This window comes from Diachasmimorpha longicaudata, unplaced genomic scaffold, assembly GCF_034640455.1.
Source record: "Diachasmimorpha longicaudata isolate KC_UGA_2023 unplaced genomic scaffold, iyDiaLong2 ctg00000269.1, whole genome shotgun sequence".
Lineage (NCBI taxonomy): Eukaryota > Metazoa > Arthropoda > Insecta > Hymenoptera > Braconidae > Diachasmimorpha > Diachasmimorpha longicaudata.
The window spans coordinates 1,026-19,562 of NW_026974048.1; the positions used below are offsets into that span (position 1 = coordinate 1,026).

Here is an 18,537-nt window from a genome sequence, read left to right on the forward strand (position 1 = left end):
CCATGTGGACTTATCGCGCTCAGTTAGACGCAATATATGTTTCGATAACGTTGCGCTCCGTTGTGAAGCCGTTTAATTATAGTCACGTGATGTCTCTCACTCGTGTTTGACGTGTTTACATTTGCGTAAGGCTATTTAAGTAGACTCAAAACGACGAGAAAAATGAATAATATAATGGTTCAGTTTCAGCGATGTGGAAATTCAAAATTGAGGAGTATTCGACCTCGGTGGAATATTTATACCTGTCCCTTTTTCGTGTATCGTTCAATTTGCCGATTATTTTATCACAGGCCTTCGTTTTTGCGGATGATCGAATCGATTTCAGTCCTTGGCTTGGTCTCTCAGTGTCTGCCAACGTGACGCAATTCTCCTCGCCTCTTTCTTGATACCCACAACTGTTATGTGTTCCAATATCATCAATGTATGTGTTGTAACATCCGGTCGTGTAAATTTTATTTTCGGGCTGTTTCTTCAGATTTAAACTATAATTGCCACAATCGATCGACTTTTTAATGGCGGTGCTGAAGCATACAGTTCTGGGAGAACAAGGTCTGAATTATTTCCAGCAAAGTCCGGAAAGCTTTAACGTGTCGCAATTTTACTAAAGATATAGAAGATCTTGACTTTGAAAATTCAGAAATTCGCAAAAAGATGAAACAGAACTCGAAATTTCCGCTCTGTTTTGCTTTAGAAATAAATGGAAAGCTAGACAAATCTGGTAAATTCATTCTTGAACTGTGAGGACAGTGGCCCTGGAGACGATTTCGAAATTAACCAAGCGAAAATTCAGTTTTCACTGAAAATGCAGGAAAATTCGAAGATAAGAATTCCGTAATTTATTTAAATTTGCAATATAATACTCGGCAAAAAATTGAGACAAAATTTTTTATAAATGTGAGCAATGATTCATAATTGGGAGATTTAATGATTGAAAATGGTAATCAATTATCCTTAACTCACCTTCATATCGTCCTGTAATCATAAGAGGTAAAAAAGTTTTCATGGTCGCGCATTGAACATTTTTTTTTCTTTTTTTTTGTCGGTGACTCGCGTACGAAATCGTTATTTCAGGATATATTTTTTTTAAGTTGAACTTCTGCCACTTATCACAACAGTTTGACTGTTAATTCGCGGTTTATCGTACGGTTTTCCTCTCTGGGTCTTCCTGTTGACGCTGAATTTAAGCGGTTACAAAATCTATTCCACGTTTCGTTGTCAATGAAACGGAATGGTAATTTTTTGTCAGCAAACAACCTTGACAGAGATAAACCGATGGTCACAATATTTCAATTCTCCCATTTTTTAAAATTATCACTTTGCTGTTTGTGAGGTTGAGACTCGAATGCGTGTAACTGGGTCGCCAAGAAAATACATGATAGGTGAATTATTGCAACTACTTTGAATTGACTCCTCGAACGACTTAACATAAAGTCTACATGACTTGTAAAATTATAAATCAAGGACATTTTGTAGAATAGAACATCGGTTTAGGCTTGATCCGCTTATCTAATGGGGTGCATTAGCCAACATTTCCTAGAAACCATAACAGATTAACAATAGATATTTCTAAAACTTCTTAAGTCCATCAGATTCTCTGCTGAAAAGCCCAGCCAATATTTTTAGTCCTTCCCTTTTTGTAAAGATATTTATTCCCTCAAAAACTTGTTTTTAATCACTCTACCAGGAATCGTATGTGAAATAAGTCAATCTTCTGTAATTGGGTTCCCCATAGGGAGAAATTTTTGGTAAAATATGCCTTTCCATCTGGGATTTTCAGAATTTTTATAAAAATAAATTTCTCACTCTATTTTTATTAGCCCTTTTTTTAATAAAATGAAAGAAATAATTCTAGACATAAAGATAAATCCACATCTCCAAAACAAACTGCTTTAAAAATCAGGAAAATCGAGATCAATTTCGACGAGGGTGAGGGTCCCCCCTTGATTCACTTAACATGGTCTACCTCAATATACCTTTCAATAAGCCTGCAGGCTCAATTATCTGTGGAAATGGGGAGTTCACAGGAGAATGTGAAGTGGGGACTTCTAATTCGACTCCAATAATTTTCTCATTAAGATTCTGAAATATCCATACTCGACTTAACGAGGTTCGTTGAACCTTTAATTTTCAGGGGCATTGAAAAAATCATTAAAAAGTCCGGTTGGAGTTGAAATAGAGATCGTGTCGTAATTGCTTGGAGAAGCAAAACAAGTGGGTTTAACGAAGAACATCAGGAATTCTTTTTCTAGAATACGGAATTTCCTATAAAAACATCTCAATCAACCAATACTTCTCGGCCTCTCACTTTTGAAGATATTTCAGTTGGAACATCATATCTTCAAATATTATGCCCCAACAGTATATTTCGAATTAATTCCTTGAACTGTTCCCTTTCTACTATTTCATTACCGCACTCATCAGGCCTCACGTTGACTCAGTAACGCTATATGAACTTTTTGCGAGAGCATCTTCAGAAATCCCTTGAATTAAAAAAAATCGTTCTGCGTAACACAAAGAAATGGAGAAATTCGCTTTTCGCCTTTCAGTCAATTTTGAATGTCGCAATACAAATAAATTCACCCACTAGTACCAAATACTCTGAATCGATTATCTGTCAGACATGAATTTATTAAAATAACCCTCAGTTCATTACAATTCCACATTTTCTCAACGAAATCGAGTTCATATCGCATGTCGATATCGTGCAAAAGTCGCGTACGATTGCCTCATTTCCATTGCGTACTCGGGTCTATACGTCGCTCGGGGGCCTCCGCAGGGTCTTTGACAGAGAGAAAGAGAGACGACAAAATTAAGAATAAAGAGGACAAAGAGAAGTAAAAAAAAAAATGAAGCAATACATAAAAATGAGAAGCGAAACGAAGACTAATACATGGCTGATCCTATTGCGAAATATTCTCCTCATAATACACACACTCGGTGTCAAGTTTTCGAACCTTTTTTACGTCTCCAGCTCTCAGGGACATCAGAGCGCGAGAGGGCGATTGAAATGAGTGAGAAAAAAAAATTTTCTCATTTTTATTTTCTCGTATTTCGCAGTTAAGAATGAAATCCAACGTGAATGCAATGTCAGGAAATGTCCGGGGAGAGAAACGGTCGAGGTGAGACGACGAAACCTCACCTCGCGGTGGTACATTGCGCCACAACAGCACTGGGGATATGCAGGCGATCTGCTGATGTTGCGCCAAGTGGAGACTTGAGGCAATCGTAGGCGAAGATCGGAGGAGAGAGAATTGGAAATAATGGGCTGAGGGTTCAATGACAACTTTTGAGAATTTTAGTCAAGTATTTGATTGACTGAGAACATCAGCATCATCAATTCATCATTACCCGGGTATATCATATTTTTTCATTAAATTAACTGCCATCTAATCAAATAACTGGCAATTGCTCATTTCTGTGAATAGTATAGTTGTTTTTGCTAATAATTTGCTAATGAATGGGCAATAGGTTGCTAAATGGGGGTTTTCTATATGATTTCTTTCTGTCACGTAATAGCCATTGCTCATTTCTTTCTTTTGCAATACCTCTCCCTCTCCCTTTGCAATAAATTATACCCCAAATGGAAAAATTTAGATTTTAAAAATATATCGAGTCGGCCTAAATTCAATTCAATTAATTACTCTTTCGGAATAGCACTGAGAGCACCTTTCCTCACATGTAACTTAGCGCAATAATTTATAACTGATGTTAGAACACAGATTCTAATCTAATTGACAGTAAAAATCTCATTGAAATCCATTTAGTCGGATGTGCGTGGATCCCAGGCCAAAGGAAAGGCTGCGAATTTATTGTATGCTAGAATATTATGTAGGCACAGACGATCTAGGAAAAATCGGGGAAAATGGCAGAAAATATTTTACCGAGAATTCCCTCGATTACACAAAACGTCTCTTTAGGATTTTCTCGTAACGCTGCTAATTACCGACATGATTGCATAAATATTTCACATTGTTCAAACCAATGTTTTGTTAATTGTTCAATTATCTTCGTAATGATAATATGAGGAAATCTTTGAAAATCTTTTTTACAGAACAATTACTCGAGTCATACATAAACCTTTACGAAAAGATCAAAGTGTTTAACCTCGTGGGTTCAGAGCTTTACAAAAAGCTTTAATTTTAATTTTAATTGATCGCATACGTTGATATTAATTATTGAAAAAAGCTTATTCTTAGAGGAATAAGTTTTTATATTAATCAGTTTAATATGAAATTTTTCTCATGAAGTAATTAAATTCTCTCGCTAAAAAGCACTGTGAAATATCACCCTGTGACTAAACTCACCTGTATCCTGTCACACACACCGTTGTCATTAACGGAATGAGGAAAGCCCCATAATAGGACCGAAAATTTGTTTCGACACAGCGCTTGTCCTCGTGCCACCGCTGGTGGCTTCGATCAGGCTTATTATAGCAATGTGAGTCATCCAGTTTAATGCTAATGATTATGGATACGTCAGTAAGTGCCTGAAATATGGATAATTCCATGAATTATTATTAATAAAATTAGAAATTCAAGTGTCAATGTGTTCATTAAACTTTTCATCGAGTCGAATATACTTAACATTTTATATCTTATCTCTCTAATAAATAAAATGAATGAAATAAGTGAAATAAATTAGATAATGGAGTCTAAGTGATTAGCTTTTGGATTGCAAAACTTGCAGGTGAACTTTCCAATTTGCTCGGATGAAAGTATTGTGCTCAACTTTTGGTCTCATTATTGGTCATCGTGCGAGAATATGTGCAATTACTCTATCTCCGAATTTAACGCTCAACGATTTTCATTTAGATGTCTTGTTGTTTAACACATGCCAAAAAATTCTGTTGACTTTTTTACGAATTCGCATGAGCATCCTTGTTGACCAAATGTTTTAAAAATATAGAGAAATAGCAGAAAAATGTACAAATAATTATTTCCCTTTTTACTCGATATGATTTTAATTTTCAATCCCATAATCGAATACAGTGGGAATCTCATATGAGTTATAACTCACCCCTTCACGGACTAGAAATAACGGATGATAACTACTTGCATGAATCACAAGGTATTAACTCAGATGAGAACAAGTGACATAAAGTGTTCATAGCAATGTGCGTATCTCCATCAGAGTATCAATCGTCCACTGTGGGAATTTTTTGAAATTGAAATAATAGGTAAACTAGAATTTTTATTGTTTGCAATTTTAATTGTGTGCAGGACTGCATCAAAGTTACTGGACTGGAAGGACCTTAAGGGCATTAAAGGAGGCCGTCAGTGTAGGAGGTCAAATCAACGACCTCAAACGTTACTTCAACCTTTCTCCTTTCATTGTCGATCCCTCTGCTCATTCACCAACGGGGTATGTCGAGGATATCACCCCCTCCCCCCCCCCACAGATAAGACCAAAGCATCGATGTGCGCATAAACGCGAACGCGTGGCGGTGTAATTACCCCCGTCTTTTGGGGGAAGACGACTGGTGACCTTAGATTTATGATCCTCCGAACTTTCCCGCTGAACTTTTGCACCTCCTCTGCTGCACACCGACAGTGGTGTGGGCGTACACCAATATAAACCGTCCAATGGATGACTAATTGTGAATGGTTTAGACGAAATTAGGTTTTCAAGATGGAAAAGAGGGATTTCTGGTCGGCTGAGAACAGAACAGGATGCGGAATTTTCTTTGGAACTGTTATATAGAACCTTCCGTTAATTAAGTGAGGGAGAAATTTTCAGAGCAACAGTTAGCGGTCGGTGAATCATAAAGACGCTCGTCATGATAAATTCCGGGGGGTTAAATGAAGAATCGGAGCGAGAAGACTTTGTGAAGTTTTCAATTTTTTTTCTGGGGGAAATGGCTGTTCTAAATTGAGTTCTCCTATTCTAGTGATTATGAGGTAATTATCGTCATCTTAGCGATGATTATTAATGACTGAATTTGAGGGACCTTGTCCAAGGGTAACGTGGCCCCCCGCTTGGGGAGAAGGTTTTTATGTTAATGATTATGGGAGGACTTCACTTATAGTTATAATTAACATGATCGATCAAGTTCTAGGGCAATATAAATTTGCTAATTACAGTCCCTTCAGCTGCCCCTCAGTTTCAAAATATGCACTGAAAAGTAAACCAAAAGTTCAGTCAGCAACAGAATTAAAATTCCATAGTTACATTCACCTTACCATAGCGTACAAACTGACTCATCAAAAATTCATTTAATGTTTTAGTAGTTCTAGTCTTCGTTTATCACATTAAATTCTTGCTCAAGAGCAAAGCCAACGATTTCATTGCTTCCTCACTAACTTCGAGCCTGTCAGTCTCGTGAAAGTTGTGTTTCACAAATCACTTGCTGAAAACCCTTAAATACTCGTTCCGATAAACAACATCACATGATGAAAACTTATGTGAATTTGCTATTCGTTGAGATAAAAGTTTTCACCGTCCGGTTATGGCTGTTCAGGTAATAGGTGACCGTGTCTTGTCTCGAGTTCAGAGTAGTTTAGTGTGTTCGCCAATATCAGGCACAAAGTCACTCGTGCGTTACCCTCCTAACATTTTCCTCAAGATTCCAAGGATTCGCGACGCGACGGTATAATGAATTTTGTCAATTGGGCGTCGGGAGACGCAAATTAACAATTTTGGTGCGTCACTGGTGTCAACATTTTTATGGAAAAGAGACGAAAATGGGGAATAAATATAGTGGATGGGTTGAGGCTGGGGATTAGTTGAAAAATTCAGCGAATACCACTAATGAACCGAGCTTTTTATGCCGGATGTTAATGTCACCGGTGGGATATCTCATCTAAGCCCGTAATCCATGAAAGTCTATACAAATAGCGACGGAGAGAGAGAGGGAGAAACGAGGAGAGAGTAGTTCCAACGGATGTCACGGTGAATGGACGAGGTACCCAGGTAGGAAATGCCAATGTCCACGAAACGGGCCAGGTCTGGCACGAGACTGGCTTGCCAGATCTGGGCCACCAAGCTTGGCCCGAGGCATGGCCAGACCGGCAAAGAGCATGGCTTGCCAGGCTTGGGTCACTAAGCTTGGCCCGTGGTATGGCCAGACTGGCAAAGAGCACGGTTTGCCGGGCTTGGGCAACCACGCTTGACCCGAGGTATGGCCAGACTGGTAAAGAGCATGGCTTGCCAGGCTTGGGTCACCAAGCTTGCCCCGAGACATGGCCAGGCAGACAAGGGGCATGGTTTGCCAGGCTTGGGTCCCATATGGAACAGCATTCCAAAAATTGAATTCTCATGGGGAATGTTCCTTCACTAAATTTTTCGTCCTTTGATTCTCCTTCTTCCGAAGGTACCATTATTTCTTCTGAACATACTATTTCAGGGGAAAATATGCGTGGATATCACCGTATACCACACATTCTATGACAACAGCCCGTAAGATGGCGTGTTGAGTAGTCTGATTGTGGCAGTAGACATGAGTGTCGTGTGCGGCAATTTATTATTTTAATATTACTCTTTTACTATTGTAATATGTCTCAGAGTTCATATTCACGGGTTAAAAAATACAGACATTTTCATCAACTGAAGAAAAAAGAATCTGTAAACGTAGAAGGCGCTAAAGAAAAAACTCCGGATTACAGTGAACGCAATAATGCCGATGAGGAAGAGGTTAGTTTGCCAACAGCCAATGAAATAACTATCCGTAGTGGATCTATTGTGGATCAAATTAGTGGAGATGTCGATGTTCGACATCTCGATGATAATGCTAGTGCTTGTGGTGATAGTTGGTCGGGTGGTGATGGTGATTGTGGCTCGTATAAGCATCTTAATGATTGCATCAGTGAATCCAATAGCAGCGTTGGAGACAGGGATGAACCAATTCTTGGGGGTTTATAGTTGATAATACTTCATTTTTCCGGGATAAATGGAATTGTAAAATCACTGTGTTAATATGACTCCATTAGTTCATTTTCGTAATTGTATTAGTTGTGATATTCTTGATAAAAGGTACGATTAATAGGAAAAGTTTATATTATCAATATATTTTTATCGCGAGGCGTTTCATTGGGCAGAATATATATTAATATATGAATATTGTTTAGTATTCGGCTGTCATTGAAGTATTAATTATATTTATTATATTTCTCCTGGCGAGGTCGGAAATCCAGAAGATGGAAATAACAATTGGAAAATGTGATGTATCTTAGCATAATAAAGTATTTTCTATGTCATTTCCTCATAAGTTAGATCACGGGAATAAATATCCGTTGTTGGTTCAGGGATTAAATATTATGTCCAAAAGTTTAAAGGGAAAAATAATAAGTGGATTTTTAATTTTTAAGAAAAATTCTAATGAAAGTAATTTCAGCCATTGAGAGCTGTTTTCAGTATTTGGTGATTCAAGTCAAATAATATTTATAAGGTTGAAGTTTCACAATCGGACTGCGTCCATATTCCCCAAAGATTTCAAATTTAAGGGTTGAAATTAATTAGTTATATGTAATCCTATCCAAGACTTTTTTATATTTCTAAGTTTGTTTGAAAGAGTGAATATAATAAGCAATATTATATAGAACTAGCACACAATCAATGCAACTAAATATCATTCTGTGTTCCGGAGTTGCAGATGGAGAAGACATTATTGTAAAAAAAGGACGTCTTTCCGAGATGAAAAAATAATTCTTATCAGGATAATTCGTATCAGCAATTGTCTATGGATATAAGAATTAATTCTTATCATCCATAGCGGAATAAATTATCCATAATATTGCTATTATAATGACTGTTTTCATGCTTGAATTGAAGCACGATAATTTATCAATTCTAAACTACTAATTTAAAAAATAACATTGGTGCGTTATTTTGTTGGATATTTTGTTAATACAATCTTCGAATTCTGAAGACTGACTGCTAATATTATTAGATTGTAAGAGAGAGTTTATTAAGACTTAATATGGTATGTCGTATTAAATTTCGGATTCAAATGATCTACGTAGATTATTTATTTTAAAAGCGGATGAAAATAATCCACAAAAGATTTTTCTACAATTTATACCTGCAATCATTTTTTTGAGTTTTCATATTCTGTTCGCGGAAAAATCTCATAGTTGTGATTATCTTTCATGAAAATTGGAGATACAAACACTGCATATCTTTAACTGTTCAACCAAAATCGGATGAAAACATGTACTATGTCGATAGGAGGAAAAAAGTTTTTGATTGGCTGAGTTTTTTTGTCAATAGATTTAATAAATTTAAATATAAGTTTTGTCACATAATAAAACTGTTTTCTGTATAATGTTGAAGGTAATAAATACATGTCTGCTTATCAGATATACCGTTCATATATTTATTGGTGATTCTGAACCCAATACAGGCAACGGTTGGAGCCTGGCCACAGCTCTGGTCGTAAATCTGGGCCAATTTCGGGCCGAATGGTCAGCCCAGAATGCGGCCAAAGTTCGGCAATAGGTCTGGGCCAATTTCGGGCCGAATGGTAAGCCCAGAGTGCGGCCAAAGTTCGGCAACAGGCCTGGGCCAATTTCGGGCCGAATGGTAAGCCCAGAGTGCGGCCAAAGTACGGCGACCGAAGTCTGGCCAAAGTTCGGTCCCAGGCCTGGCCCCGTGTTATCATCCCAGGGTCTAGCCAAGTTCGGCGCGAGTTTGGCTGGAGCCCGGGTGCCGAGCTACGGCAGCTCGGCGGCCGTGCTTGTACCAAGGTTGGCCCATTCGTTTTTTCCTACCTGGGGTGCTTGAAATATATAACCGAATGAAATGAAGTGAGACACTGATATTGAATTTTCCCAGCTGTACCGAGATTCTACTGTTGTAGAGAGGAATAGCATAACACGTATTGTACGAGTGAGACGGAGTCAGTCGGGTCGCGCGCGGCCCCGAAATAGCGTAGCGCATACGTCCTTGACGGAGGTTATGACGTCCTAGGGTAACGGCTCGATAACGGGCGGGGGGTGGAGCTGTGACGTAAGCGTTGGACATTGCCACCGCGGTGTCTGCTGTGCCCCGGAGGGATAGCTACCACTTCCCTTATTGCCAACCACCCACTCCACCTCCATCATACCCCTCCCCGGAAGCTCTCAGCTGTTCTCCCACGCACGTTTTTGAACCGCTGCACGTTTTCCATATTTATGCCACCCCCTCTTGGTTCGCCAATTTAGCGGAGAAATAACGAAACAAATTATGCGATAAGAAGTCGCTCGGTCGAGCAAAGGGAATGCGTCGAAAACATTTTTTTTTGTAATTGGTAAATTAAGTGAAAAAAGAGGAACTAGATTTTGTTGTGGGGAATAGAATGGCTTTGGAAAGACTCCATTTACTTTCTCCTGGACTTAATTATTATTAGAGCGATTTTTGTAAGTTCGTGTCAGATTTTTTTTGTGGAGAAGTGAATTAATCCTTTCTAAGGAAAATTGACTACAAGGTATATTTATATTTTTGAAGCTGGGATCTTTCAGGTACTGACAGATATTACATTTTAATAATTTTGACAGTCTGAATGATAACTCAGATTGAAAGATGACGGGAATTATTATTTCCGTTAATAATTTATTGGATAATAATAGAGGCAAATTTCATTCATATAAACTCGAAATACTGCATTTGTGGACGGTAAGTTAGGGAACTCATCTTCAATTATTTATATCTCCGTTATAATAGTTGAATGCAAAAAATAACGTATAAGCTACTGTGATATCCTAATCTCATTGATGAAGACGTTATTGCATCAAAATTTACCAGCTGAATGATTATAAATAATTAGTTGAAAAAACAAGTGGAGAATCTGATAGAGAAAGGGCGCTGTGATTAAAATCGAATAAAACTTTTAGTCAAAGCTAAATTGGCTTCCAAAATATTTCCAGATTTCTTCTCAGGAATGTTACACTGTCTATTGAGAAAAAACTGATCCAAAAGAAAACAGTATTATAATTAGTTTTTGTAAGCATTTTTTCATATCTCTATCTTTTTTCTCTGATCTATGTATCAGTTTTAGTGGAAAATCTCGCGTAATCTTTTACCTTCCGAATTAATTAATTATTACCCCGCGCAAAATGATTTCGTCGTTTTTTTTTTCAACTGCTTCCCATCAAAGTAATTAATAATTCTTATTGAATTCGACTGATATGACTGACTACTCATTTGATTACACTCGAACAATTTTATTCAATACATCCTCTCAACGAATTCCGCCTACTCCATCCAAAAATCAATCAACTTTCTTCCTTTCTCTCTTTCTCCTCGTCCGGCAGTTTCTCCGGGATTCTCTCCCACGACGAAGGTGAAAATAAGAGACCCACGTGCGTGAGTTTCATGACCCAGAAGACCTATCAAAATGTATAGCTGCAGTCACCTCAATGGCTGAATATGTTTCTCGCCTCCGGCGATAGACTCGGGCCATCGCATCCACCTCTTTAAAGATATCTTATTGGTTCGTATGACCTTAATGTCTTCCCAACATGTATACCGCTCATTTGATATTAGGATAGTCGAGGCCGTTTGTGGTCGTAGCGATAGACCGAGACATCATCAATCCTTTGGGAAGTCGTTTTAATTTTCTCGTTTTCTTTTTGAGTTATTTGGATGTCCGGAATTTGGAACATGCGATGAATTCGAATTTCTGAGTTTCCTATTTTGTGACGAGGAAATTTATTCAAATTTGGGGACATCGTCTATCAGTGGGAATCGGTCCGTATAGCTTCGTTTGCCACGAGATTATTTGTTGGAGAAAATAAACTACCGACACGTAGCAATAAATCATGTGAGAATTTCATTTTTGCAGAATTATCATCTTCTCACAAAGGCATGAGTTTGCAGTTTTTGAGTCTGAATAAAGTCAATACAAAAAATTCCAGTGGGAAAGTCAGATGTATTTTCTTCTTGAAATTACTCTATTTTTAAGCTGCAGAAAAATTTCTGGAAAATCTCCCATCGGGTCTCACTAATTCCGGGGAAAATCTTTAATAATAAAGATAATTTCGCAATTAAGAGAGGTGCAATGGTGGTTAGGTTCTATCGCTTTGAAAAATTTGTACTCGGTTACTCTTTAGTTCTCTCATTGCCAATTCCACTTGATACATTGACGGGAATCACCTGAATATTTCATGACATCCAGAGACGTTTCGATTGAATCGGGAAGCCATCGATGGACGCCGATTGAACATGTGAATAGTGGTGGTTTGATTGATTCTGCACGAAATCCATCAAGACGATTGAGCATTTGGGCATTTCATAAGCCTCCACATGTGCTTCACTAGTTATTTCCTCTATCCTGAGGTTTGCGGTTTGTTTCTCTTTCATTTTCACGTTATCACGAGGTCGTTCCACTTCTGAATAGACACGAAATCGAGATGGCCTGTCTTGCACATCCTCGAATGCAGGTAAACTACTGTATTATGGATTCGATGAGCTAACGAGTATTGACTACGGTTATCAGGCTTATTGTAGGCATCGGTAGAGCTCTGCTACGAATACTGGTGAAGTCGGTACAATCAGCTGTACTTCAGTATTCGCGTTTAATTAATTTACACCGCTGTTAGAGTTCAGTGGCTAATTAAAGGCAAAAATTCATTTGCAGAATTGGTATTTTAATGCGATATAAATATAACTTGAATTTTGAAGAATAAAAGGTGGAATCGATTCGAAATAAAAGTGAATAGATTTTTCATTCGCCTTTAAAATTTGAGAAAATTTTTAAGACATGACTATCACTGATGAACTTAAAAAATCAATTAATGTTTCCGCGTGTCTGGAATGGCGTATTACGTCGGTGTTACACCGCAGTCGCACAAAAACTATTGCTACAAAAATCCAGTTAAAAAATGCTTTTCATAAGGGAATTTCTTAGATAGATTATTATTCCATAATATTCAAAGAGTTTATTTTGACTATTTGGCTTTTTTACTCCTAAAATATTCCATAAAAAAGTGACTCTAATAAATTGCAAAACACCTGTCGGTCTCGCAAATATACAAGATATAATTTCCGGAGTTACTGTGCACTCGCCTTCTCTACATCGCTCCACCGCTCAAGTCAATCAATACGAAATAGCTATTTTTTTTTCAACTTTGAAAAGCATATTGGCACGTGACACAGGTCTTTGTGCCTCAGCCAAGCAGTCGGAGACTGCAGCGTAAATTTAGTCGCGCTTCACATTGCAAACAATGCAGTTTGGACTCTAGGAAGAGCGTCACCCGCGGAAGCCAGTGGTTTATTCCTTCCACTTTTATTTTTAGTTGATGAAAAAAGGGGAATGAGGCGAGAGGATGATGCACCGGCATGCGAGAATTACAGCACAGTGGAATCATCAGTTTAAAAGGATCAGAAATAGTGAAAAATAGTTAGGCACGTGGCTGGAAAATTTTGCGAGAAAAGATGACACCAGTGAAAATCACCAGAGAAATTTCTTAATATTTTTTTTACCATTAGAACATTATTAGATTTTTGTAAATCTCAATGAAAAATCTCTTTGCAGAAGAGATAGTCAATTAGTTGGGAAATTATCCTGTCGTATTTTGCCCCTTTCATGATTCGAGTTGAAATGCGTTATAGTAACTCATTGACACTGCCAGCCGACATCATAAACATTGTAATACCGGATACTTATGATTCTCTGTCGGAGCCAAAAATGTCTCGCGTCGATGACTAATCGAGAAACATACCTATCCCAGGTGGGTAGAGCCGCGTAATTTTAAACTCGTGATTATAAAAAAAAACTAATAATAAATGGACCCCGCAAACGATTGATCGATTAATGCGAAAATTTATTAAACGGTTAATAAATATCACTGATTAACAAAACAATAAATCACTTTCGACGGCCGTAATTTCTCTCAATCAACTTTCAATGGAGAAAAAAAATATGATAAAAAGTCACAGGTGCGTGACCACCCTAGGTATTATGGTACTCAACCATCTATATCCGCATGTATCTATTCCCCTTTGAAAAGAAAAGTAAAATGAAGAAGGATCCGATCAGGCAGACTGCCAGCCTATATTTACCCGGTCCGTCCTAACCGTTTACACCTGTAAAATAAGGTACAGCATCACCACGAGTCAATCGGGGACGCTCCCGTATATTTGTCACAGTTTGGCACTCATTTCCTTCTTCCTAAATTCATCAATTCAGGAATAAATTAGTAAAACCAGATGAACCTCAACCCTCAAACGTCTAATTTTAGAAATATTTCGGAAGCCAGTCGATTCTTCGAAAAATATTGCAAGATCACTTTGGCACAGCATCAATGAATATCTGAACTGAACACGCCTTTTATAGATATTCATTTCACATTAGAAAAAACATTTGAATAAAATGGGAACACTAACACTCGGAGATTCGTCAATGGACAAATTAAATAAATCATGAGGCGCAACGGATCGAACTGAAATCGCCCTTCCGTATCTCTCAGATAAACTGAATGATTACTTAAATGATCAAATTAAATTTTGCACGAATTAATTAATTAAATTTATGATTAGAGAAAAATGTAGGGCCCTGGAATTCTACCAGAAACCATCTCTTGACATTTTCCCGCACATTTATCGTCAAACCTCAAACATATTGAACAATCGGCAGATCAGTCAATTGCTCACTTATCTCACATACTCACCACTCCTCTCTTATTACCTCAGTCTTCCAATTATAATCTTTATCTAACTTCAGTCAGTACGCTACTGAAAATCCCTCATGTCCACGTGACTACCGTATAAATCGATGCCGCCACAAAGAGAAAGATATCCGCATAAATAAAAATAAATAAAAAAAAAACCCCGAGGTAAGTAACTACACATTTTTCCTTTCCTCTCAATCCCCCCTCCTCTTATCCACTAATTCCGAATGCATGAGTTAGTGATAATCTAATTCAATGACTCTGCATGCTCAATCGTCTCTCGATCACCATCTGAGCCACCCACCTCCGCAAAAAGAAAATAAAAAAGTCTTAAACGTGTTTTCTAATGGATAAAGATAGAAAAAAAAAATCCTCCACCACATGCACAAGCGCCATGACCAGCGTCACTCTCCTGCACCTTAGAATATACATAGTAATAATTTATGTAGGTATGTGCGAATGCATGTATCCAACAGTTGTCTATGTTACATACGATTTTATAACGGTAAAAACCTCTCACCGTCGTCGACATCCTGGCCCCTGGCACGTCGAGGGCGCGAGGAGTGTACAGGACATTTTTTTTTTTAATTCGCTTCATTAAAACCACCTTCTCCCATTTCTCGAATTTTTATCCAACCTTGAGAATTGTCTCAAGGTAATCAGCAATTTTTCACCGCGATTGATCTCATTTCGTCAATTATGTTGACAAATGATTTTGTGGTAATATATCATTAGATCTTCTTCAAGAGCATTCGCTCAGATAGATAAATGATAATTTTTTAATCGTGAGACTTTAGAGTAATTATCTAATTCTATTGATATCTGAATAATCTCGATAAAAAATCGATTAATGTTGATGTATCAAGAGACCTCTCTGTTGCAAATTTTTTCAGCTCTGAAAAGGCTTCCCTGATCGATTTAATACATCAGAAATTTTTCCTCCATCTCAATGTTCGTCCTAATCTTTATTAAATTCCAAAACTTACACTTTGTCCAAGCATCATCAGCATTATGCCCCTGCTCCTGACTCTCAAGATTCCTATGATGATCATGATTATTGTTGCTATCGGCAAAAGCAACCCGGCTGTTGACCGGGTAAACAATACCATGGTGAATGCTCCTGGGACCAACATGAGCAGCAACAGTACACTCATCAACATGACTATCCCCAACGCTACCCCTCAACCCACTGCCCCCAGTCACGGGTTGAACAGTTGTTTTAGTCCCGGCATTATCACTGACAGTACGCATATTCGCACTCCCTTGATCCTCAACGTTATCTCGATAAAACAATCACCTCAACAATCTTCCAACCAACAAATTCACCCTCAATATATCTCCAACACCGTCATGTCCTTATAACCGTCTACTGACCCCCCCTTATTCCATTTAAAAAATCCAACAACTGCATAACGAAGATGACATTCAATGGAAAAATAACCAATATCAACTCGAGTGCAGATTTTTAAAAAATAGTCCAATGATTAAAAAAGCATAAACTAAACGTTTATCCACATAGACCACCGAGGAATGATTGAAAAAAAAATTTATAAACTGACTAAATACATCTGAGAATTTTCAATTTAATTCTCTTATGATATATTTGTTGACGTGAGACACAACCGACCTGCCAGAGTCGCTGGTGGTGCTCTTGTGTCCCTCCAAATGGCATTGAGGACCCGATCGTTGCCGATGAGGTCCTGACGATTGTAAATCCTCTCGTTCCACACCTCTGACCTTGGGACTCGCATGCGGCTAACTCTTCACCCTTGATTATATCCAGACAAGTACGTGTGACAATGCCCACACGATTAAATCCTCCAATGATTCAACACCACCAACACTTGTCCAAGATACTTCTTCAGATTGACATCAGTCATTCACTTCCGGTTATAATCCCACTGGTGAAATTGTTGCTCCTCGTGAATTATCCTCGGTTTCCTACATTCGACGAGACGTAGGCACCTTGTTACTGGTACAACCAACCAACTACTTGTGCTTTCAATTGATGTCTCATTCAATATTCAATAATCAGGACAACAAAAGTGTCGGGATGTGCTCAAGGGGTTTTTCCAAACTCTCACCACGTGCTCAAAATCATCATAATCACACTGGGAATGTTCTTACTCTCAACAAAAAAAAAACAAATGAAATAACATCAAGAGTCATATGAGGGTTGGAGATGGGATTTGGATAACACTGTTACATCGTGCTTGTCAATGAAACTTTGGACAACTTGTGATAGAGTGCTGGGTATTCCATCATTTTCTTGATAACTTTTTCGATGAAACTCTACTTACAATTCAAACTCGCTGATGTCACCCAGTAACTGTTGATTTTATCAATCACAAATAGTCAATGAACCATTGTCTTCCATTAATTGAAATTACAATTAATCACAAAAAATCCGATATCCGTTGACAATTAAAATCCACCAATTGTGTTTTATATTTTTTTTACTCCTCACGAATTCATTAACTAAACCATTAAAATGTATCAACGATTTTTTATGTCATAATATGCTCTGTTTCTGAGTAGTTAAACCATTAGACAGTTCCGCACGTAAGGCCGGTCACCGCGTAACTGAGTCCGGAGCGCGCGCTGTACACCGCTATATTAAAACCGTACTGTGTGTAAGCCAACGGGCGCCCTCCCCTCCCCCTCTCTTCGCCCCCTGGTGACGTCATTGTTTTGACGTCATAGTGATATTGGATGCGGGAGGGGTGGTGAGGTGATCGGGGATGAGGCAACGGGTTATTCGAGGGACAGGTGGAGGGAGATGTTGGACTCCTGGATCGATGGACCCAGCACGCGCACCGCTATTATAAACCGCCACGCGCATATCACCAGCAGAATAGCCACATGCATCATTGTGGTTGTGAGGGAAAACTTGTACTGGGGTAACACAACCCTCACCCCGTCTATCGGTAATGACGTAGATTGGTGACGTCATTCCACCACCCACCGGATGACACGGGGATGAGAGTGAGGAGGCGATGGAGGGTGAGTTGAGGAGTGCGGTGGAGAACTGGGGATGACACTTTTCCTTCCTTCCTCTTGCTTCTCTCGAGATAAAAGAGTTGGAAAAAATGGTAGAATGAAAATGTAGGGGACATCAATGTGGGACGATGGGGTGGTTCATTCATAAATGTTGGACGAAAAGACTCTTTCATGAGGGAGGTTTTGTTAGTGAAATGATAATGGGAGGGCTGGGATTGCGAGGATTTATAGATTTTTGAGTCGGTGAGAGGATTTTTCTTATTGAATAAAATTATTAAAATCGCGATTTCTTAATCATTATTTTGAGGGTGCTCAGCTGCTCAGTGAAAGAATTGGCTCTGATTAAAATATAATTATTCGGTCCAACAAGTGAGATAATTTTTTAGAATAGCATCTGAGATATGTGCAAACAATGTACAGTGTGCGACGAATAAATAATTGATTATTTCATATTGCATATTTCATCGCAAATCATTGAACCTTTTTATTGGATTAAAAATCTGTTTTCCGCGTATTCTTCCGAGAATTTCTTCAAAGTTCCGTCTAATCACTCTCCCTTAATCAATTAATCAATGAATTGATCCATCAATGAATAAATGAATGCCCGAACAAATTCAAGGCCATTAATTCGTTTATGAATCACACGCTCAATTATCTATTACGATAATCCCCTTCCTGCATTGTCACTTACCCTTATTGGTGAACCCGCCCACGTAACGTAGAATCAGCCGTTCGGGCGTATAAACTTTTCAAGGTTTTATCAGTATCGCGTGGTGATGGCACGTGTCCCACCCGCAATACTCACCCCCAAGCTCTCTCTCTCTCTCCCTCCTCGCTACCTCCACCACCAGAGTTTGCTTTACCAACGCTTCAACGACTACAAGTGTTGAGATTTAATGGCTTAGGTCATGGTGACGGTTGAGGTGCTTTTTTAATCAGTTTAACGAACCAATTG

The 18,537-nt window shown here is 38.4% G+C and overlaps 1 long non-coding RNA gene across 1 annotated transcript; it reads right to left on the minus strand.

Moving 5' to 3' along the window:
* Positions 1-399: 399 nt before the first annotated feature.
* On the minus strand, positions 400-17,175 carry LOC135172376 (uncharacterized). The gene is made up of 3 exons (XR_010301046.1): positions 15,569-17,175; positions 961-4,486; positions 400-536 (listed from the first exon to the last, which is right to left on the minus strand). It is a non-coding gene; the product is annotated as an uncharacterized LOC135172376 (long non-coding RNA).
* Between the last annotated feature and the right edge of the window lie 1,362 nt (positions 17,176-18,537).